At 32.9% G+C, this 24,326-nt stretch overlaps 1 protein-coding gene across 1 annotated transcript in view; it reads right to left on the bottom strand.

Moving 5' to 3' along the window:
* The window catches only part of LOC137922529 (uncharacterized), a 44,383-nt gene that overhangs the window by 18,278 nt on the left and 1,779 nt on the right, over positions 1–24,326 (bottom strand). The gene's annotated exons all lie outside the window — the stretch shown is intronic.

The following is a 24,326-nucleotide window of genomic DNA, read 5'->3' as shown; positions in this document are numbered from 1 at the left end:
AAAATTGTCAGGATTATTAAGTCATTCGGTAAAAGACTTCAGCTTAAAGATATCATAATTAGGTTATTAATTAGAGATTTGACAGTTTGATTTGAAAGTTAACCTATTAGCGTCTTTTTTTATTACACATCATCTAATATATAAAATTCTCGTGTCACTTGAACTCCTCCGAAACGGCTTGACCGATTTTTACCAAATTTTACATGCGTATTCAGTATGTCTGAGAATCGTCTACTATCTATTTTCCATACCCCTAAGTGATAAGGGTGGTCCACCCCTAAATTTTATTTTTAATTTTTTAGACAATTTTTTTGGTTTTTATTTTATTATGATACAGCATACAAAAATACATACAAACCTAAATTTTCAGCCCTCTACGATTAACCCTTATCTTACATTTGTTAATTAAAAACTTTAATTTTTTTGCAAAGCAACGTTTGCGAGATCAGCTAGTTTTCTTATATGTCTTGTGAAACAATACAGAGTAAAAATGACAATAAATAGGTAAAACATCAATTAACTAAACAAATGCTATGCAATATTACCCAATAAATTAAATTCGTTTTTTGCGTCATAGTTACTGTTAACTTGAGGAGAAGAACGACTAGACAATTAGTAAAGTTGGACGGAATATTGATATTTGTAATGGTACATTGCCGGAATTTATGATGATCCATAATAAATCCGCAATATTCCACAAAAATTCAACTATAAAAAAACATGATTTTATGAAATTTGAATTTCATATATGAAATTGTAAATATAATTGCCTTGATCGCATCGCCAATATAGTTATATATAATACGTATATAAATAAAACAACAAGATTTGCGTGATTAGTAAAAGAAAATAACTTTTCGGAACTTCTCACTTGTTCCAATGTCTCCAAATTTCAAAAAAACGGTTCGGGAAACTCTGATTTACTAAAATTAAAAATATACAATAACAATGAAAATAAACTGATGAAGAATGATGATAAAATGAAGAATTCTTAACATAAATCGAATGAGAATTTTAAAGAATGGCAGATATTCGAGGTACAAATAAAACCATTACTTATACTTGTAAATATTTCATTGTTCCCGCGTTAATATTTTTCTAGGAAATAGAACGATGTAATTAAGTAAAGCTAAATTACATCGGGTGTTATAATAAGAGCGACCATCTTGTTCATTTCTCCGGCGACAGAAGAGATGCGCGCGCAACGGATGGTTTCCCGCGTAAAATAGCGTCGAGCGATATCTTGCATGACTTAATGGCCAGTATTTGCTTTCTATCTATTAACACAATCTTATTTTATTTGCGAAAGAATATAACAACGTAATATATTTATTTTCTGCTTTTTTTGCTTTTGATATTTTAATGTAACGGGTTCACTGTTTTTATACTATAATTTAAGACATGAAAATTAAATTTCCTGTTTATATATTTTTAAAGGTTGTTAATAACGGTTTTACTCATGTATAAAAAAATTTTAACGGGAATATAGATCATCCAGTATTTATCTTTATAGATGGACGCTTAAAAATAATCAAACGCATTTTGCATAAAATAAATTATTAATATATTTTATATGACTGCTTACCCTCGGTCCTGTTATGGCGTAGGCGACACGCGCCAAAAGCAAGAAATATAAAATTCCGCGCCTCATGCTTCACTCTCGGAAATAGAGCGACAGAGTACCATCACACACAACACACCGTCCACACTATAGTCCGTCGCCCACTGTCCCCCAAATATTTCACCAGCACCACACTTAAGTCTTAAAATGAATTAAAAAAATTACGCAGTAAAATGGCCAACTAGCATCTGTCAAAACCGCAGATATATTTTGAGCGGGAAAAAATGACAGTTGTGTTTTTTAGGGGCAGTGGCCTCACACGACGACAGTCTCTACGCTTGTAGAACGTTTAGTGAACGTCGCTTCGTTTTACCACCCCTACTCCGTTCGCCCCTACTCGAAGTTTCGAAAGGATTCCAATAAACCGGTGTCAGTTTTAAAATATAAAATTGTGTGATGTTAATTGAATGTTGCATAAATGCGTTCAAAGTATTGCTAATTTAAGTTTAAAGAATATTTGTGTAATTTTTAACGGGTTATTGTAGCGGATAAATTTTTATTAGGTATTAAATGCGTCTTGTGACATATTCTCCATAGGTTAAGAAGTCAGCCACAAGCCGTTTACCAATTCTTAACAGTTTTGACATACTGCGTAATATTTTTTTTAATTGTAAATACTTGACAATTACATTTTTAAGACCTTATGCTTATTAAAATTTAAAGAATTTTTCAATGATGTTTTGTAACTCAAACTGTAGACTCCGTAATATATTTTTTATATGAATTAGGAAAAATATGACGTGTATGTCAATTTTTTTTCATGTTTCTTACGTAGCAGTAAAGCCGTAGTTTGATCATAGCGTATGTATATTTAAAATGTATCTCTCATATAAAATTGCAATAAATGCAGCAAGTTTTTCTTGAGATAAACTCTAATCGGATCCTAACACTCTGTTTGCTTCTTCTATTGTGCATGTTCTTATATGGTTTATAATACGGTGGTCAATTATCATTGAAAATGCAGTACTAACTTTACCTTTTATTATATGACGTTTAGCATATCTTGTTGGGCCTACTTCTTTCCTGAAAATGTTATGAAGTGGTGGTCTTCCAGGTGTGCCACCTATTTGTATATCTTCCCAAACAGATCCATCAATAGCAACATGTTGTTCATTTATTTCTGCTTCACTTTCTTCGGAACTTGAGAGTAATCTTCTTCTTTTTCATCCACAACCGATATTCACAATATTTTCCTCTTCATTGTCAGTATCTGTAGATTCAGACTCATTTTCGTTTGTAACCAATATATCTTCGTTTTCAGAAAATTCATCTTCACCGATTTCCAAAAACTCTTCTCCAATATCATTTATATCTTTTAAGAATTTGGACTGTCTCATTCGTTTCGACATTTTATGGGTAAATAGTTACCTGTATCACTAATAAAGCTATCAAAATAAAATAAAAACTATGTACTAAACTTTTCTTTTTTTGCTACCTTTTTTACACAAAAATCTAGACTCAATCTAAAATTTTTATATTTTCTTGAATTATTCTCAGCTATTTTGATTGAACTACTTTACGTAACAGTTTTTGCATTCATTTGCAGTTTACTGAATACAATAAGATAAGCAATATGTATTGATAAGCTTATAAAACAAAAAAAAATGTTCTCCTGGTCAAATGACCCGATGGGGTGGACAACGGTATACGACAGTTATTACTCAAAATAAACAAAACAAAAAATTATAAAAATAGTATAAGAACAGTAGACTTAATTAGTCAGAAAAAGTCAGTGAGTTAAATTTGGAGAAGTAATATGATAATACGTGCATTATCAATGCAAAAGTTCAAAATGGGTCATTTGACCCGTTATGGTATGATTAAGAGGTAAATTTTTCCATGTTGTAATATGAATAACACTGCACGGACAATCCGTGATCAAATTATATAAAATCTATTTGTTACCGTTACTTCATAAAAGCATTTCCCGGGCACGAGCCCATCAAAGTGCTAACAGTGTTGCAATATAAATATCGCAACGCTCCCTTTTGCAAGCAACACCGTGCCCCGTCTGAAATCTTATGGTAAAATCATTAATCAAGCGCGATATCTTCGTTTTGAAACGTAACGCGGCGTGAATACAATAGGCGGGGAACATGACAGCTCGGCCATGGCGGAGAGAATAGTGCTATAATTCTCTGTGCTACCAATTAGGCTGGAACATACATGCGGACTTTTAACTATATTGCAATGTAAACTTAACACGTTCACTGCGGCTTGAGGTCGATTCAGCCTCATGGTAAACTTTACACTGGTGCGGCGCGTAAAACTCGTGTTTTCTCTCTAGTGCGGCGGCTGTTTACACTCAACCGTATGAGGTATGACAAAGACAAATATAGATTTCTTTATGTCTGCGAAGCATTGACTCAATATTGTAAAAAAATATTGATGAACATGAAAAGGCCTCAACCGCACTACTAGGAAGTTCAGCTTGAGGCTGATTCGACCTCAGCCGCACCAGCTGAAAGTTCTTCAAAATTGGGCCCGCAGTGAACGTGTTAAATAATGTTATAACTTATACATATAACCTTTTTTAACCGGTCATATTATAAATCTATGGAAAAGACCTATGTAACATTTCTGAATTGTTTTGACGTATCGTTTTTTTTTAATTTGTTCCTTTCATGTTTGGAACTTTACATTATCGGGTAAATATATTTTTTAATATTTTAATTTTATTCATCCTTCTTATTTATAAAGTATATATACTTTCCTTCTGTTCTTAAAAAACTATTTTTTGTCATCTCTTTCATATATTCTTTCCCTCGTTATCATTCCTAGATCACAGTCTATTTGACTCGTATATAACCTTCTTTTTTTTTAACCAATTTTATATTACACAATATTTGACTAAAAAGTTATTTTATATAGACATATAATATTAGTGTTTTTTAGCCTTATGAGGTTTAAAATTTGCTAACGTTATTGCTTTTGGCTAAAATTAAAAGCTAAGTGGTTGTTATTCAAAATAAATATTTCAATGGAAAAAAAGTCGCCGAAAAAGTTAATTTCGAATGAGATTGTAATTGCGGAAACCTTCTGTTACATGTTTTTTATATTTTTTAACTTGTACTAGATTCGTTAATCGATTAAAGGAAAGGATTTATAAGGCCAGTGACACACTGATGCAGTGCGATTATATAAAAGTATATTAATTACACATTTAGCATCACATTTAATTTAAATTTTTATTTACTTATTACTATGAATCAATATAAAATACTTTCCTTTCTTTTAATATAAAGGAATCGATAAATTTCTCGTAAAATAGCAGGATTTCGTACTTATAGTACCAGGAATTTGATCTAGCACGTCGATAGAAGTAGGTAGTTAAAAGGGTAAGATTAGCTAAAATCGGTTTGATTTGGCTTTGTGCTTACTTGGTTTTGTTTGATGTTGATGCTGTTAGCGTGGTGGCTTTTACAGCTTCATCGGAACCGAGTTCATGCAGCGGAAGGGTCCGTAAACTTAGAAATAAAACAGAAGCTGGATTTCATTTCAGTTGTACGATGACGTACGCACGTAGTAAATCGCTCAAACCGAGTGGAGCTGTATAGTGATAATGTTGTGTGTTGTTTTTGTAGAGTGTTGTCTTTATTGCACAGTAAGCTTTATGAAGGCTATGTTTAAAGGTAACGGTTGACAAAACAAACCTAGCCGTATATCTCGCTTTTGTTTAATAAATGCCAAATCAAATGGCCAGCCAGCCGTAGGATATCCACACCTGGATATAACGTCTTCTGATGGTCACAGCTTAATATTTTCATTAAATTATAATTTACTTAACATATTATTTAAAAAAAGGCAATATCATATATAAAGACGTGAATATTTCCCTTAATTATAAATATATAGTTTACTGGAGGTAGTTATATTTGATTAGATTGATAAATATATTCATTACTATTGTCATCAGTGCCTATTTGTGGCTATCGAATTATCATTTAGAATTGGCAGTGGGCAACCTATATAGAACGTAGAATAGATGACCAGTGGGGTATTGAGGTTCTGGAATGGAGATCAATTACTTGTAGGAATAGGATACGATGTCAGTCCACTAGGTAAAAAGAAGACCTTGTTAGGATCGTGGTAAGAAGCTGGATGCAGGCTGTTTCCAAGCTGTCCGATTGGATATCTCTGGCATATGTCCAGCCGTGGACATACAGCTGAAATTATGGTGATGATTAGTGCCAAGTAGTAGTTTTTCAATCCAGGGTGGATACTCAAGGGACCATAGGTAGCCATATAAAATGTGGTATTTAAGAGATAGATCTATACTCTATTATGGTTACTTTTAACCAATCATTTTATCATCACACCAGCTGTGATCATCGCATTCAGAGATGATCTAGAGAGTGATTGATTATTGGTGTAAAAGGGACCATAAGTAGCCATATAAAATGTGGTATTTAAAACATAGATGTATACACTATTATGGTTACTTTTAACCAATCATTTTATCATCACACCAGCTGTGATCATCGCATTCGGAGATGATCTAGAGAGTGATTGATTATTGGTGTAAAGGGGACCATTGGTAGCCATAAAAAATGTGGTATTTAAAACATAGATGTATACACTATTATGGTTACTTTTAACCAATCATTTTATCATCACACCAGCTGTGATCATCGCATTCGGAGATGATCTAGAGAGTGATTGATTATTGGTGTAAAGGGGACCATAAGTAGCCATATAAAATGTGGTATTTAAAAGATAGATGTATACACTATTATGATTACTTTTAACCAACCGTTTTATCACCACACCAGCTGTGATCATCACATTCGGACATGATCTAGAGAGTGATTGATTATTAGTATAAAAGCTTTAAATGAATAATATCTCGCAGAAACCTTAAAAACCATTATACTTATTTTCAATTACCCTCTGCAAAGAGATTACTCTGATTTTTTTTATATTTGAATGCTATAAGCCAATAACTTCTGCCAATACAAAGCCTTTAGGAAAGGTAGTGAACAATAATTAATTTTTCTTATTATATTATCATCGCGTTATTTATTATTTTTGAAGGCATTGATTTTTGAATTGACTGCAACCTTTTAAAACTATATATGTATATTCAACTAACCAAGGCTTTAATGGTTTTAAAAAGATAAAATTAGTATTAATTGCCTAAAGTGTGCTATAATATATAGATTAAACGATAAATGTAATGTGCCATCACCCTTAATTTAAGGTGCCATCACACTTGAACTACTTTGACGTGTTTACCTTCCGCACTCCGTAGCCGAAGTGACCGCAAATTATGAGCAATTTAATTTACCTCTTACAAAACTGTTTTGTTACGGTTAGTTTTGTAAGAGTTAATAGGTTACTGAAATATGTGTTACGGGTTTAATAGTGATTCAGTTAAAGAGATTAATGTCCGGTGTTGTGTAATAATCTGTAGAATAAATAAGGAAATGACATTTGATTTCGCGTACATTCATCGTTACACGTGGGCGGCCGGCGCCATTTTGAATGATCGTCTTTTTTTAATTTAATTAGAAATACAATAATCATTGTAACAAAATTGAACATGAATAAATTTTAAGAATTATTTATTCAAAGGCCTTGCAGTGGGCATCTGCAGGGTGATACGATTATGGTGTATATATAAATAAATCTTTGTCTGTATGTCTATTACAAAACCGTAAACTATGCATTTGATTATATTATGATCTTTGTGCACAAAAAAGTTTCTAAGTTGGTATGACCAATTTTCTGACAGATGGCGTCATTGTCATTACAATGAATTTCGTATCTTCCTGTGACAGTTTATTCTGATTAAAATTAAAAGTAAATAAACTATTTTTTTGTTTAAATTCCACAAGGTCGCAGGGCAATGCTAGGATAATATAATTAAATTATAACCAAGATCCTCATCTAGTTATTATATAAGGAGTGGCAAAACTGTAGCTCGCGAGCTACATGCGGCTCTTTGAACAATTACTTTTGATTACGATTGATTATTGGTGTGAATAATAATTATTTTTATTCTACCATAGAATTAGCGAAATACTAACACCGATCATAATTAACAATCCGGCGTCTTAAGTATTATCAGGAGTGCTGTCATATACGTGTGCCATTATATCTAACTTCAATACACATATTTTGTACTTCTGTTTAAGTAATTTCAATAAATGTGACTGTAATCTTTGTTTGTGATAATAACCTTATTTCAATTTATCAATATATTTAAAATAGTACTTCCCTTGGTTACTTAAATAAATATTTATATGTATTAAAGGAATGTATTACATACAGGATATTTGTATATATGTGTAAAGGCTTTAATAAGGTGAATGTACCCATTATTTGAATTTTTGTACCCGGGATCCAAGAAAGTAATGTCGATATTACTTTGTCCCTTCCAGAATTATTGTTTCCCTAGTTACGATTTCAGAGAGATGTATTTATATAGTAATTCTAGAAAATAGACATTTATCGAAAGTCAATCATCTGGCCTTTTCAATCCTGTTTCTATTTTAACATGACTTTTGATTAAAAGTTACGATCTCTGAAAAAACAATTCATATAATAATCGTGTATATATTCGTTATAGATGTAAAATCTTTAACAACTATTTTCAATCACTATGTATAAAATTATTATTATGAAGTATGTTACAATAATTTATTTTTTATATCGGAATGCGACAGGTATAATAACTTCTGGCTGTACAAAGTCTGCAAGAACAAAGGTTAGCGACTGATTGAGCCGCTTAAAACCTTTTTATATATTTGTTTGTTTTTTTTTATACTTTATATATTTATATATATATATATATATATATTTGACAGTTTGTGTCTACATGCTTTTGTTTCGCACAGTCTATTGTTATGCGTCAATGTACTCTTACCTAGTTTTGTGAAATTACATTTAAATTACCCGAATTATTTGAATTTATTTAATCTGCTTATACAGACAAACATTTATTTCTTTTAATGTGTAGTAATTCTATCGTTGAAAATGCTTTTTTTGCTATATAATTACAGTATTTATTATCTCCGAAACTATTGATATCATATAAATAGATAGCAAATAATCATTTTAAAACTTCTTCACTTAACCAATCATTTTGTACAACCAAGTAAACATGTTACATCATCTTGCATCACTTCTGTAAAGGGTTTGTTTTTCCCGCGTTATTTCGCCATTGCATGCTTACGTCAAAAAAAATGTCCTTTCTACTCTGGTTTATTTTGTTGTTTACATTCAAAAATAATGTTTTTGTGAAATAAAAATAGCAAGTACGCTATACAATAAAAAATGGCTGCCTGTATATATGTACGAGCGCCAGAAGTTGAACTTCTTTGATATCATAAAAAAAATGAATAGCATACGAATAAATAAATTATAATAAAATAATACTAGATTAGAAAATGGTAGTCAATTAAGTTCAGTTTATTAATAATTAACAGATTGGAGCGTAAAAATAATATAATGAAATATTAATTTTAATATGACGTAAATCAGTGTCAAGCAGTCTTCGCAATTTATTGTCGCGCCGCCATTTTGAATTGTTCCGCCATTTTATGTCAAGGGTCAATTCTTCAAGGTTCGATCTGTTTCGCTCCGTGTCTAAATTATTGTGAAAAAGCTTATTGTTCGTCATTTTCAACAGTCATTATTATACTATTACGTTTGCAATTTTTGTTTGTCAATGAATACAAAATTATTAATTGCGAAAGATGGGTGGTTTTTGTTTTATTTCATTTTTCTTCTTTTTATTTATGTATTTTTTAAAAAGTGACATCGGCAGCTACACATATACATTAGTTTTATATAACAGAGTACAAAATTAAACTGCATGCGTAAAACTGTTCTGACCAGAATTATGTTAGCTAAACGTATATAACTGAAAAAAAAATAGAACTCTTTCTCTATCTCTAGTTCCTGTTCAGCCTCTCTAGTTTCTGCTACATGTAGACGCAGTTAGCCTTATGGGGCTGTCACCGCTTCGTCAGTCGAGGCTTGCATTGGGGTTTCGTGTCCTGGAATTTAAATTTACCCCACTATTACTTCTGCCTGTTATAGTGCGACTCGTGTCTCGGGTATACTGTTTCTTGGTTCCTCCAGCAGATGTTGGCGGAGCAGTCCTCGTTCCGTAGCTTTGGCTGCTTTCGTAGATCTCGGTGTTGAAGTTTTCTTCTGTCTTAGGTTTCTTCTTTCATGGTAAGATTGTAGTACATAGGTATAATTTTCTTTCATGATTTTGCAGCACGGATTTCGGCTGTGTAAGCTTTTACCCTAGGCAAATGTAGATGTACAGATATGTTTTTTAATCCAAAATAATAGACCTGCCTGAAAGTAAAAAAACGCTCGCTTATTTATTTCTAAAAAAACCCTAGTAGAACACATTGTTTTTCATCAATTTAAATTTAAACTATTTTGCTATGTTTAATTTTCATTTCAATTTTTTTTTGTCTCCGATATAATACAGATACATTTTAAAAGCTCTGATAATATTAACCGATTTAGCCAAGAGATAGTCGAAGTTCGTCCCTTAAAAACATAGAACAGATTGCAGTATACACATAGAGATAACATTTATTGTTAATACGTAATACGAAATAGCAAGTCAATATATTTTTGATACTTATAAAATTCATTGTTCTACCAAGATTGATTTTTTTCGTTAAATTTTCAGCAGAAGATAAACTTTTAAGTCCATTAGATAATTAACCAAAGTACGTAAGAACATGTTAACTAAATTATTTGAATTATCTTAAAAGTGTGTTAAGAGTTAGAAGATAATTAGCTGACAATTAGGTTCCATATTTATTGTAAAATAATTTTAAACTTAACAGCTTAAAATGTGACGCAAACAAAATGTCTACCTACGTAACGCCACCGTAATGAATGCGTCATTATTTTAATATGTAATTATTAACTGACAGCCTAGTGCCGTCCGCGCTTGCCTGTTTACTGCGTCATTATCGACAGCCATGACTTAAATTTGACAGATGTTTTTTTTTTAATAACAATACGTCTAAGGCAGTCACTTAATGTTAACAAACTTAAAAAATAACTATTGTATTTTCGATTTTGAAATAATGTGTACAATAGAATTAATTGCGTAAAATGTAACATTTTCTCAATAAAATAAAAATGTTGACACAGATATCTTTTCAAAGACGGCTTGGCGTTTTATTGTGGACAACGAATATCTCTTCAAAGTTAGCGTAGTATTTCTTATTTTATATATATATATATATATATATATATATATATTAAAATTCTTATTGTGGTATGACAATTGAAATTATTCCATGCTTGCAATTCGTATATGATAATTTCTATATGTTAATTCTATTTTATCCTTCTCCTTTATATTTTTAGGAATGAATTACTATAATTACTGTATGAAGGAATGAAATATATTAGTAACCATAAAAATATCTAGACTGAGTTTGTTACCTTTATTATAAGATGAGAAAAAACATTATCTGTTGTCTCTACCGTTTTTTATAAAATCATATCCGTCTTGAAATGTTATACTATCTTAACCCTTGCTCTCTTAAGGACAGTAATATTTTCAGTAGTAGTATAATTAGTAGTCTAAGTTCCTATCCAATCGTGCTACAATTGAATAAAGTGAATAAATATTTATCAACTGTTATTTCCTCAAATTGGAAAATTATCTCATCAAGTCTCAGCATCCGCAAGTGTTTAGATGATTTCATGCATATATACCGTTTGCAACACCATGTTAACAAGAGACGGGTTTACTTTCACTTCGGCTCAGGGTCGGCGTGGAAAGTTGAGATAATTGGTGATATCTGACGACACACGGTACAAAGAAGCTGCCGACAGCCCTACAGATATCTCTGCTTATCTAAAGATATTGCTTTCTACGTTTAAGAAAAAATTACGCCGGTGCATATATAAATATAAATATTTTCTTATATATGTATAAAGGTTGCTTGGTTATAGGTGTGGAGGCTTTAAAGGGGTAAATATATAGTTCATTTAATATATGGTATATCTTATTTAAATCAATGGGTTTTGAAATAACAAAAAACGTAATGATAACATAGGTAGACAAATCGTTTTCAAAATTCAGGTTATTTTTTTTTGTTAGTTGTACACTAAAACTATTAAAATACATGAAAACGAAAATGTAAAAAAATAAAATAGATAAGAACTAAAAAAGAAACAATGTTCAGGTACAAGAGGCAGCCTAATCGCCCGAGGCGATCTCTACCAGACAAACTTTGAATGGAGATGAGAGACGAGAAAAATAAAAACAATGCAATAACAACACATTTGAGAGTATAATACACTTGCACATACACATATATACATATAAACATACATACAATTATGTATATTACTGTACACACATGTACAAACAATCTTTTATAAATATATATATACATACACACATATATTTTACACTGAAAAGACTAAATACGAATAAATAACAAATGCTACACAATATCTTATTTTAGAGGCCAAGGAAGGGCTCTTTTACAATCCATTTAAAATCTCACATCGATCTTATGCAGTTTATAAATTCTAGTAATTCATTCCACAATATAAAAGCGACAACATTGAAAGATCACTACAAATTAAAATATTTATTCATTTACTAGCTGTCTCTGCAGACTTTGTACTGGTAAGATTTATTGCTCTATCGCAAACCGATAGAAAAAAAATAATGTAACATATTTCAGAGTGATCATTTTATAAAGATGATTGGAAATAAGTGTTAAAATTCAAAGTTTTTTGCTGACAAATGTATTCACCCCTGTAGAGATTTTACACCAATTTCTGATCAACCTGTATACATTGATTATATAGACAACATTCTTTGATAACATTTGCCTTCAACCTTCTTATTTAATGGTGCCTATTTGGGTACTTCTCGTATCCCCTTTATTGGGAAACATGGTGTAAGGTTTCTTGGGAACGGACCTCAGTTTTGGTTATCACTTGAAATCTTATCCATTTGTCTTCTGATCTAATGATACCAGAGATTACCGAGCTTCATCCTGATTGCTAAAAAAAATATTAAATAAATAACATCATTGCAACAAGAATATTTGTTGATAAGATGACAAAACTTGTCATTTACGCTTAAATGATTTCAAATACGTTACAGTTAACATTATTTAACGTAGGTATTATTTTGAATGTTAGTTTAACCTGATTATATATCAAATTAAATTGTTATTTAATGTTCCAATTACAGTTTAAATAATTGAATTTTAAAGGAAAAAAATCCGATTTGATCTTGCCAGTTAATTGCCTAGCAATGAGGGAAAGGAAAGTTATTTCAACGCTCCGTCGGTTAAATGGAGGAAAGAAGCGAGACTTGATTATAGACCGAGTGACCTAATGTGAGATAATTTGCTTTATGCCTCACTTAGAGATGCCTTTTTTATCTAAAGTTTTGTTAACGTAACGGTATAAAAGAGTTCAACGCGCGCGTATAAAGCAAGTGGCGACTTAAGTGGAAATTAATGATAGGAACATATACGAAAATGGCTACCGCGCGTCCCACATACAATTACGTCAAGCATTTGTTCAATTTCATAGTCATAATTTTGTAATATGACTAATTTTAGTTTACTATTTTTGGAAAGGTTTAAAAAATACAGATTGATAATAAACAAACTTCTTCTTCCTGTTTTTTTAGTCGATAGACGCCTACTGCATGGCATAGGTCTCCCTTAAAAATTGCCACGAGGATTGATCCTGTGCTGTTCCCAAGTCGTCAGTCTAACTAGGAAGAGCACTACTCGCGCTGTGTCAAAGTTATAAAAAAATCAAAAAAATACGGAAAATATATTTATTGAATACATATACAACAAGTGCTACAAAAATCAATGTTCTGAATTTAAATATTAAACACATTTATTTAATTTTCATGATAATACTTTAAAATTGAGGAATAATTGGTGACTACACTTTTTAATATTTTTTTAAACGCTAGTTAGTTAATACTGGCCAGTGCTTGATTTTCTCTACAATATTCTTATTTAAATACATTGACAAAAACGAAACAAATTCCTATATTTATAGCGAGCCTCAAATAGTCTTTCAAAAGAGCCGCATGTAGCTAGTGAGCCGAAGCTTGGTCACCCCTGCTTGATATATTGAATTAATAGGTGCTGCACAGGAATTTATGTGACAAATTTCGAGTAATACCACAATGTTATAGGCGTACCCTATCCCTGAACGTTGATTGAAAACATCGAAAAGAAAATTTCGGTAAGGCCACAAATATATAATTCAGAATTTGCTAAGATATTTATTTTTAATTCTAAATCTTCTCTTAAGAACCATCTTATCAAATTTATTCACGATAAGTCAGTGTCATATCTCTGGACTGTACCATTAAACATATAATACATGTAACATAAAATAGTTAATTACGTTTTGAATTAATTTCTTTACAGCGTTTGCTTTTATAACTTTCTCTCTAAAATATTTTTTACGCTTACAACTGCAAGATTGTTTTTCAAAATTATTTTTTTTTTAGTTTTCCTTCATGTCAATTATTAGTTTTTATACACTGTGCTTATGTATTCATAGAATAAAGTGTCAAATGTTAACGCTGTTGATTTCTTATAGAAATAAAATAGCAGGTGTTAAGACGTGTAGGTTTGACAGGTTATAAATTTCAACCTCTACCATCTCACTCTTTCTCGGAGAGGAGATCTATGTAAAACTTCACGATGCTAATGCAAGGGTCATAACATAGCAAGTAAAATACAAAAAATGCCTTTCTTAAATATGTTGTTATAATGATACCGAAGCCACAGCACCGCGCCTTAGGGAAGCGAGGGGAGGAGGGGGTTCCAAGGAAAGCGTTTAAAGCAGCATAACGAAACGAAGCGCCCGATACTTCTATGTCGCCGCGCGCGTCTCTAAAGCTTTTAGAGGCACTATAAGCTCGATAAATGAGTGCAATAAGATCGCAATAAAATTGCAACACATTTCCGCTAGATAGTTCATCTGTCAAATGCAATCTTCGATGCATGTAAACGATTAATTGAATGCAATGCTTCAGTTTGTACGGTGACCATTATTTTGTACATCATCGGATTTGTTTTTTAAAATTTTTTTTACGTTTTTATTATGGACATGTTACTTCAGTTAAATATCCTAGCTTTTATAATATCATATTTAAGGTATTATAGCGAAAATGTCTTTTAGCCTGAAACTTTTAGCTGTAAGTATAAGTTCTCTCAGGAACCTCGGCTCGGAATTAACAATCCAAGTCAAGGCATAAGCTCCTCTATTGAAATAGCTCCTGATGCAAACGACTAAAATAGGCTTTATAATATTCATGTTGGGTAGTAACTGGCATTATATGTTTTTTTTTTCTTTTTGAACCGACAGACGCCCACTGCAAGGCATAGTTCTCCCTCAAAGCCCATGACCAGTTCTGCGCTGACCGCATCTACGACCATATCTATTATCTTTGACAAGTTTATTAGATATCTTGATCGTTATATACGTTAATGATTTTGTATACATTTCATTTACAAAGGTCAAAGGATACGTAAAGTTGTCATTGGTTTTAATTTTACAATTACCTTGATTTTTATAAGATATTAATAAATAACTGAAACTTAAATTAAATATTTATGTATATTTAATTTAAGTTTAAGTTATTTACTACATATGGGGGTAGCCTTTTGCCGATGGAAGTTCGTGAAATCCGTTCTCTATTGACATATATTCAAACTTTAAATTGAATAATACTAACAATTGAAAGTAGTTTAGCCTGGCTCCAATGATTTTGTGACGTGTTAGTATGAAGGGAAGAGTAATAAATATACAGGGTGATTGTTTTTTGCGTAAAAGTTATAAAGTAGTGATAAAGTTGCATTTGCACCTTTTTACAATCATCCAAAATGTAAATATGTTACAGTTTTTTATTCGAATGCTACAGGACTTCTGACAATGAAATCACTAGTAATTCTAATTTAGAAAATGCTTTTTCTTACTAACATTATTTATTATTTCTGAAACCATTGATTTGGATAGATTGATGATTGACTGACAGACAAAAGACAAAAATAAAAATAATATTAAATAATAATGATACTGTTTAAATAAATAAATCACTGTGTAGTATTTTTTCTGTCATTTACAAATAGGACATGTCCGTGGTAACTGTTTTTCATGCACACACGAGCGACTCCGGCGTAATGGGCTAGATTATTGACATTTAGTCGAGCACGGTTCACTCGTAGCAGATTGGAAGCTGTTCATTGGCCTACATTCGCATCGATGTCGGACTGTGTAATTTTCAATTTTACGCCTGCTAAAGATATAATATATATCATCCTGTATAATATACAGGATGGTTTATGTGTGTGAATGTATAGTTCAATTGCTGTCAATGAATGTATGGTACACTCTGTTTAAAAATCAATGGCATTTTTTTTATTGAAATGCGGCAGGCAATACAAAGTCTGCAGCGACAGATGGTCAATATATAACATTTTCAACAACTCTTGCGTTTTACGACAACACTATGACGCACGAAAAAACTCACCGAGCTTGTGATTGCATTGTATTTATTAATTTTTTTTTTCAATATTGATGTAATAATAAAATATATATACGTAGAATGTATTTAGCTTTGATTTTTTCACGAATCTTTACTACTTTCTTTACTTCCTTAAAAAATATTTTATTCTATATATGTTTCGTCCTATACCGTATACAGATGTCTTTTCTAAGGTCGTCAGAAAACGATATATATAGGCTGCTTTGTAGCGGTACAGGACTGAGATTTATGACCGTAGGTCGCGGGTTCGATTGCCGGAACATAATCTTATATAATTCAAATTATGTGTATTAATTATAAAGGATTGCCACTGCACTAAAATGTGCAGAGGATTGGCAATATCGTCTTCTACGTACAATATACAACGCTGCTATTGCCAACCAAGCGTGGGGATTATGGTATATCCCCCCCACCCCCCAGTTATCTTTGGCAAAGGCCTATGTCTTGCGGTGGGCTATAGACTGAAATGAGGCCGTTTCCCACCGGTCTTATAGGATATATATGGAGGAAAAATATATACAGCAGTGGACGTCTTATGATAAAAGTAACGATGATAATGATGGCATTATTAAATATATAATTAATTAATAGAAAAATCTACATTTACTTTAAGATTGTAAACCAAATCTCCTATATAAATAGTTTACAATAATATATAATATATCAAGGTACACCATATAACATACATGTATGTTTATATGTATGTATATTTGTATAGGTATGTTTGTATATATGTATTTATCTGTATGTACGTACAACTTAAACCCCTCCTTCCTCTCCTTTATGTCTCTCATCTCCATCTAAAGTTCGTCTAGTAGAGATCGCCTCGAGCGATAAGACCGCATCTTGTACGATAGGAATTGTTTGTTTTTCCTCTAATTATTGTCTATGGTGTACAAAAAAGTGTTAATTAATATATTACTTACATAGTCCTTGTAATGATTCCATTATTGAAATACTAGGTGTGTCAAATAAAGGATATCCAGTACATCAAGCAAACTACGATTTTTTTTAAATATTTAAAACCTTCAAGAAATAATTTTGTCTCCTTAGAAATTTAAGCTATCCGTCTTTTCCTATATCACATTTACAGAATACAACGTGGGCGTTTTAAATTAAACATTAAGTGACCGCCCACAAACTGGGATATTTGACCACGTTCAAATTAAATTACGCGATCCATTCACGGCGTTTCTAAACGCATTGTCGACTTTGGTAATATCTCAAACGTCCGTTAAATATTTTGCAATCAAGGTCAAATACGTCATTATGCGTACAGGATGTTTTTTTTTGTTTACAATTTATTCAATATGGAAAAACTTTTTAGGGGTGAATATATAACTCGTTTGCATTCAATTAATTTATGGTACACTCTACATTAAAAACAATACTTTAAGATTATCATATATAAAAATTAATTATTATTAATCATCTGCTTCTGAATACTTTGTACTTGAAGTTATTGGACCATCATTGGACCATTGAAATAGAAAAAAATAGTCAAAGTTAGATATTTTAAAGTGATCGCTTTGTGTAAAGCGGTTGGACGTAGACATAAAATCTTTAATTCTTTTTGCTTATGGGTTATTCAATATACCTTTGAAGCTTTTTGATAAAGATGTAGTGTTTAAAAGTGTTAATATTTTTAAGTATGGTTACAGAACCAATCATTCTGTAATTTTAAATATTATCTTAATACCAGTAGTGCCACTTGAACCGCTTGTGTAATTCGATTGAAACAAGAAATAGATTAGAACTCTCTATGTCAGTATCTTTCAGTCTTTTATGAGCCTTGCTCCACCTAAGCCTTACTGAAAATATTACGCTCCCTTTCTTCTTCTTCTTATTTTTGAGATGATGGACGCCCTCTGCAAGGCATAGGTCTCCCACAAAGATCGTCACGATGACCGGTATTGCGCTATCCAGCGACTATCTCCTTTCACTCTGTGTTTGGCACTAATCGGTGTAACATAACTCCTGAAGATGCCCCGTGGAGGGGTGAAATACGTGTTGAGTGATTTGACGGAGGCAGTTGTGTAATTCGCATTGTTTGCCGCATACGCATTTATCAGCGGGCTGGCGGGCGGTGCACTTTGTTGCACGACTACCACTGCATGTGTTTCTTACTTAGGATGGACTTCGCCAAGGTAACGCCTGATTCCATTAAATACCTCCTTTAGTCTCTCTATGTAACATATGCATTTTTATATAAAAACGAAAGGGTTAAACTCGTGTCGAGTCCACTTTGGAATTGCCCTCCTTAATTATCAAATTGCTACCCTGTGGGGCGTGGGTTCCACGTTGGATGACACTGCTCTAGGCAAAAGTTAACGTGACCAACCGGAGCAAACTTGGGGCACCACACAATCTGGCCGAAGTGAAACTCGACTTCGAGACAAGCGAGAAGTCCTGGAGATATACAAATGGAAATACACTTTGAACACTCTCTACCCCACTACCATGGATTATAAATAATATCTTTATTCATTAAATTAATAAAGAATTATTTTACTATAAAAATTTTCGTGAAATTAAGTCCTTATGAAATTGTTTATGTACTGTGAAATGAATTTCAAAAATGTATATGATCATTTTATGCTGCACGTTTTCACAATTTTAATATCAGATTTAAAAAAATAATCGATTTTTAAGATTAATACATTTTGAACATCCTGTATATAGCGTAATCTATTTTCAATTAACATGGTCCCGTGACAACGGTATTCAACGATGCAACCTCTGAAACGTATAGAATAGTAGCTAGTAGCTTCCACAGTTATTTAGCGAAGATTGCGAAAAATTTTACATCACCCACGCTAATATTCATGGTGCCCATGTTTTATTGTTACGACATTATTGCATACAAATGGTATATCTTTGAAAATAATGAAAACTAATTTAATTTATATTTTGAAAATTATATCGTCAAGATGTCCACTTCGGAAACACTTCTAAATGACACTGACAGTTTTAAAAACTACGCTCGGATATGCTGAAGGAACAGCTACAAATTCTTCTTGTATATTTTACTTAAATATAGCAAGTGTTTTATGGAATTTGTAGAAGACTCAAGTTTTGTTATATTCCTTTTAAAAAAAATTACAAGGTGACAAATCTGGACTTCCCGGTGACGTTCACCATTCTTAAATATAACTTACAACCTTCACGCTGGCATTATATTTTTACAAAATAACTTCGTCTTGCTGAAACCATGTCATATAGTTGTATTTATTGACCTATTAAAGCTTTAAAAGTTATTTTAAAAACTAACCTAAGTTTTATTTTGATCTGCTCATTATATGAATAGACTTCGCAAAAGGCTATATGCTTGGAAATTTTCTGTGAGACCTAATCCTAATGTAAACCGTAGGTTAAAGAAAGTTACCGACAGGTGAGTGGTGAGACTCGTGATCGAAGGTCGCGTGTTCGATTTCCTGAAAACAGAGTTATGTAATTCACACTTTATGTATTAATTATACATTTTGCTACTGCTCACTAAACAAATTTCCAAAGTATGGACAGCAACGTCCTATGTACCATGATACTACACTGAAATCGATAGTTAGACTGCCAAGTGTGGCGATTATGGTATATTCCCCCATAAATGTCTTTGGAGGAGGCAACGACGATGACGTAAAGTAAATAATCTTCCAATAACCAAGCTTTCTCCCTGGGAACGAAGAACAGTAAAAAAGTATCTTTATTAGAACAGTGTCTATGAACAAAAAGAGTATTTAAGCATTTCTATGGGAGCCGGTAGGAGCACTTTATAGGTACATAGACTTATATGAACCCACGAAAAAGACCAACAAAAGTAAACTTCTATGGACAGAAACCACGACCACGGAGTCCTATTTAAAGCATTGGAAAATCTATTTCCAGCTGTAGACGTTCTATGTCTGAAATGACGATATAAAACAGACTTCGTCGTGACTGAAAGTTTTAATAATTTTGTAGTAAAGAGGTTAATAGACGATCGTAATATGTTAGCGCATATTGAATATTTCATACAATATCTTAATACGTGCAATAAGGAAGGCGCTATTATCTTGCAGTCGATGTAACAAATATCGATGCAGTTGGCCAACGCATCGTTGTGCTCAGATTTATATTTCGAAATACCATTCTCTTGTTACGCTGTTTGCGATTGTAAGATATACAGACGTCATGATCGGTGATCGAAATAGGTGAAGCGGTTATAGGAAATTTATGTAACCGTATTTATTAATGATCACAAGTAATGTTGGAACAATTCAGTATTATTTATCAGCATCTATTTCTATATAGAACCTTGCAATTACTGGTATCTGTGCAAGGCTATTATAGTTTCATCTGCCTCGTGATCTGCAAGTTTTTATTCCATATTCAATAAAACTACATAAAACTGAAAGCGACACCTGGCGAGTCGGTGTGTTTCATGTCATTCTTTCCCGCCGTCGCTTGCTGTTTGTTCTTCTGGAAGTCTTCTTAGTATCTTCATTCAGTTGGCCCTCTTGCTTAAGCTTATCAAGTGAATTTATTGGCGACTAGTTTGGATGGCCTCCCTGGTTGGAAGACATCCTTTGATTCCTTTCAGGTGCTTAGTCTTGGTCTGGTAGTGCGTCGCGTATCCCATGTTTTTTATCGTTTAAATTACCATAATTTGCTAGATAATTCGACTATATAGTAAAGGTCGTGGGAAGTTGTTAGATGCGGGCAGGGCAGTACCGAACATCGTGGAGATCTTTTTGTGAGAGTCCTATAATTTGTAGTGGACATCCACTGGTAGAAATGGTCTGCATCCAACGTCCTCCGACGGCATTAAAAAGTTTTTTTAAGGCACCCGTTATTGGTGCCTCTCATTCCCCCTATCGTGTTTGGGACGAGGACTTTATTTGGCGTTTTGTTTTCATTGTTACTCTCTTATTACTACATCCTTTTTCATATATCATACTTTCTTTTTTTCTCTTCCTTTCATTCACAATCACGCGTCGCCTCTTTTCAAATTTCAAATTGCTTATTTTGTAAAATAATTAACTTTTAATTTTTAGTTAATAACCTCCTTGACAACTTTTCGGTAGTAATCTAGGAATTAGCGACGTCGTTCTTTGTCTGCCATTAAAGAAGCGATGGTGCCACTTTCCTCCCGTTCCTTCAGCTCTACTTCACGTATTAATAAGATTTAAAAAAAAATACTCTTTCCTCCATCTTGTTTTTGGGACAGGGTTATATATGTATACCTTCGTATTTTCACCCTCTTTCTTTTATCCTTCACAATTTATCATTTTATTCCCTCTTTCATCCTTCATATCTTCTATCATTCGGCATAAATTCAGCATACAGCAACATTAAAAAGGTTGTAAGACACCCTGTAGATGGACCTCCTGCACTACACTTACCGTTCCATGATCTAAACTATTCTGCTCGCTATATAGGCCTGTCTACTACCACAATTTTCTAATCCGCTGACCAATATCGGATGTTTTGATTCGTCTACAGATTGCCTTATTTAAAGTTCTATCTCGTAATGAAATTCCAAGCATAGCTTTATTCATGGCTCGTTGATCAATTATGAGTTTTCAAATGAGGCTCAGATTGAAAAACTTCGTGAGATGTTACGAAACATAAGCCTTTATTTACAACAGCAAAAGAAACATTTTTGTTTAAATTTAACATCATATGTTACTCTGCCATTAGAACCTCCCAAATGTATAAACACTCTCCAGTTTTGTCCATACTTTCCTATTGTAAACCTGGTATGACTATTTCAGCAGTGAATATATTTAATAGTAATAGATGCCTGAAAGTCGCCCACTACTAGCATAATAACGTATACTTTCGGAAGAAAAAAGTAGTAAATAACCCAGTGGGCCTTTAATATATTTTTACATGACGAAATGTTGCAATATTTTAGCGCTACGCGTTCGTGTGAAAGAATCCACGGCGGGTTATGTTATATCGTTTAGATAGCATCGCTCCATTGTTGGCCGCCAGCATGCATGGCCTTATTTCTTTTAAAAAAGTCACATTACCTTAATAAACTGTCTTTTTGTGTACATTTCGCAATAGAAATGGGTAGATGTTATTTTGATAACATTAAAAGCGAGAATGCATACAGGCTTTATCGAAGGTTGATATCGATGGGAGAACAATGTTCTTATCGCATCTATACAGACGTAAAATTATGTGAAGAAAAGAAAAAAAACTGGTCTGAGTTTGTTGGATCTTGGCAGGTTTTTCTTCAGCTCTCGTTTTCGGGGACCTGAAAAGGCCTCGTTACTTTGTGTGGGGCAGAGACGTTACAAAATCAGGTTAAAAAAATTTTTCAGTATTTTTTTCTTAATATCATTTTTTACAATTTATTTTTCACTTTCCTTACATCCTTCACATTTTCTTTATCACGTCACCTTTTTTACTCATACAATTATGGTTAAATTTGCATCTTATTACGGCATTTAGTGATATTGATATATTCTCATGCTCTCTCGTATCTTTTGAAAGACAATTTCGTTTGAAATTATTGAATACACACAATACAATTTAGACCCCATTGGAACGTGACGGCTTGCTGTGACTCGTAATTATTGCGGTGTGATCTGCAGAACGCGCTGGATCTTTGATTCCTGTTTAGTTTTTTTTTTTTTTGGTATTGTTTGACTTTAAATCATTAAATGTTCTTAGTGAGATAATTATAAGGTAACAATTGTAACTAATTTTATATTTCCTAGATTCTAAGTTTGTACTTTCTTACTGCCTATTGTTATTGTTTATCTCCAAGAAAGTAAATAAATCTTTTTAATTCTAAATATTTAATGGATTCAGGCGTTACATTGCGGAAGTCCATCCTGAATAACAAAGGACCAATATCTAGCCACCTCCGCACATGCAGTGGTTGTCGTGCATGAAAGTGCACCGCCCGCCAGCCCGCTCGTAAATGCGCATGCGACAGACAATGCCAACTACACAACCGCCACCGTAAATTCACTCAACACGTGTTTCACCCCTCCACGGGGCATCTTCAGGAGTTGTTACACAGATTAGTGCTAAACACCGAGTGAGCTCAGTCCGCTGTCGCTTTGTTATTTATATGTCACCTCCTCCCCACCACAACTTAATGTCACGTGATCGACCACGTGGGTATTTTTATTTTACCCTCTCTTACGCATTTGTTATATTTGAGGTTTTACGTAACAGACGAGTGCCCCGACCGATTCCCCAGACAAACCTGCAACAATGGAGAGGAGGAGACATTGACCTGCTCATTAAATACAGGTCCACTACCCGCGTGTCTTATTATTTCTAGCCGTTCCAACACGTCCATACGTAATCCTTTGCTACAGGTGTGCAGCACGTCATAGGAATGACCATGGGGCAAACTATGTCCAGTCTCTAATAAATGTTTAGAAAAATGAGATCTTTCAGGGCGATCATTTCTATATGCGGAAATATGCTCCTTATAACGAATGTTGAAACTTCGAACAGTTTGCCCCACGTACACCCCTTCACACCCACCACACTTCAACCTATAAATACCCGACTTTTTGTCAACCTCTGTTTTTTCCTTGCCGTTGCAAATCGCACGCCGAATAGTGTTGTTGGTTCTGAATGAAACAGAAACGCCGTTTTTTTCTTAATATTTTAGATAATTTTTCGGATATTGGTCCCAAATACACTAAACTAGACCTACAGTTTTGGACACCGCGCTCAGGTGTCACTGAGTATAAAAGGCCCCTCACTCGCTGGTTCATCTTCTTCCTAATTAAACCATCCACCATTCTCCGCTCGTAGCCATTTGCAACAGCTATTGCATAAATAGTATTAAGTTCTTTATTATATGCTGCTACATTTAACGGGTATGTCATCAATCTATTTATATATGAATTGAAGGCCGCAAGCTTATGTTGCCAAGGATGACAAGAAGAGGAAGGAATTACCAAATCCGTATCAGTTGGCTTTCTATATATTTCAAAAACGTGCTGACAATGTTCCTTTTTGATCGTGATATCAAGAAAGTTAATTGAATTGTTAATTTCAACTTCTAATTTAAACTTAATTTTTGGATGAAATTTATTTAAATTACTTACAAAATTGTCCAAGTCTTGCCTTGTACCTGTCCAGCATATAAGAATATCATCCACATACCTATAATAGTAAAGGATGTTACTATTACCCACAATATATTTA

The sequence above is a fragment of the Battus philenor genome, unplaced genomic scaffold (genome assembly GCF_028537555.1).
Source record: "Battus philenor isolate CCGP_79_NKW_IND1 unplaced genomic scaffold, ilBatPhil1.0.hap1 SCAF_2, whole genome shotgun sequence".
Classification (NCBI taxonomy): domain Eukaryota; kingdom Metazoa; phylum Arthropoda; class Insecta; order Lepidoptera; family Papilionidae; genus Battus; species Battus philenor.
This window is presented reverse-complemented; position numbering and strand designations above follow the sequence as displayed.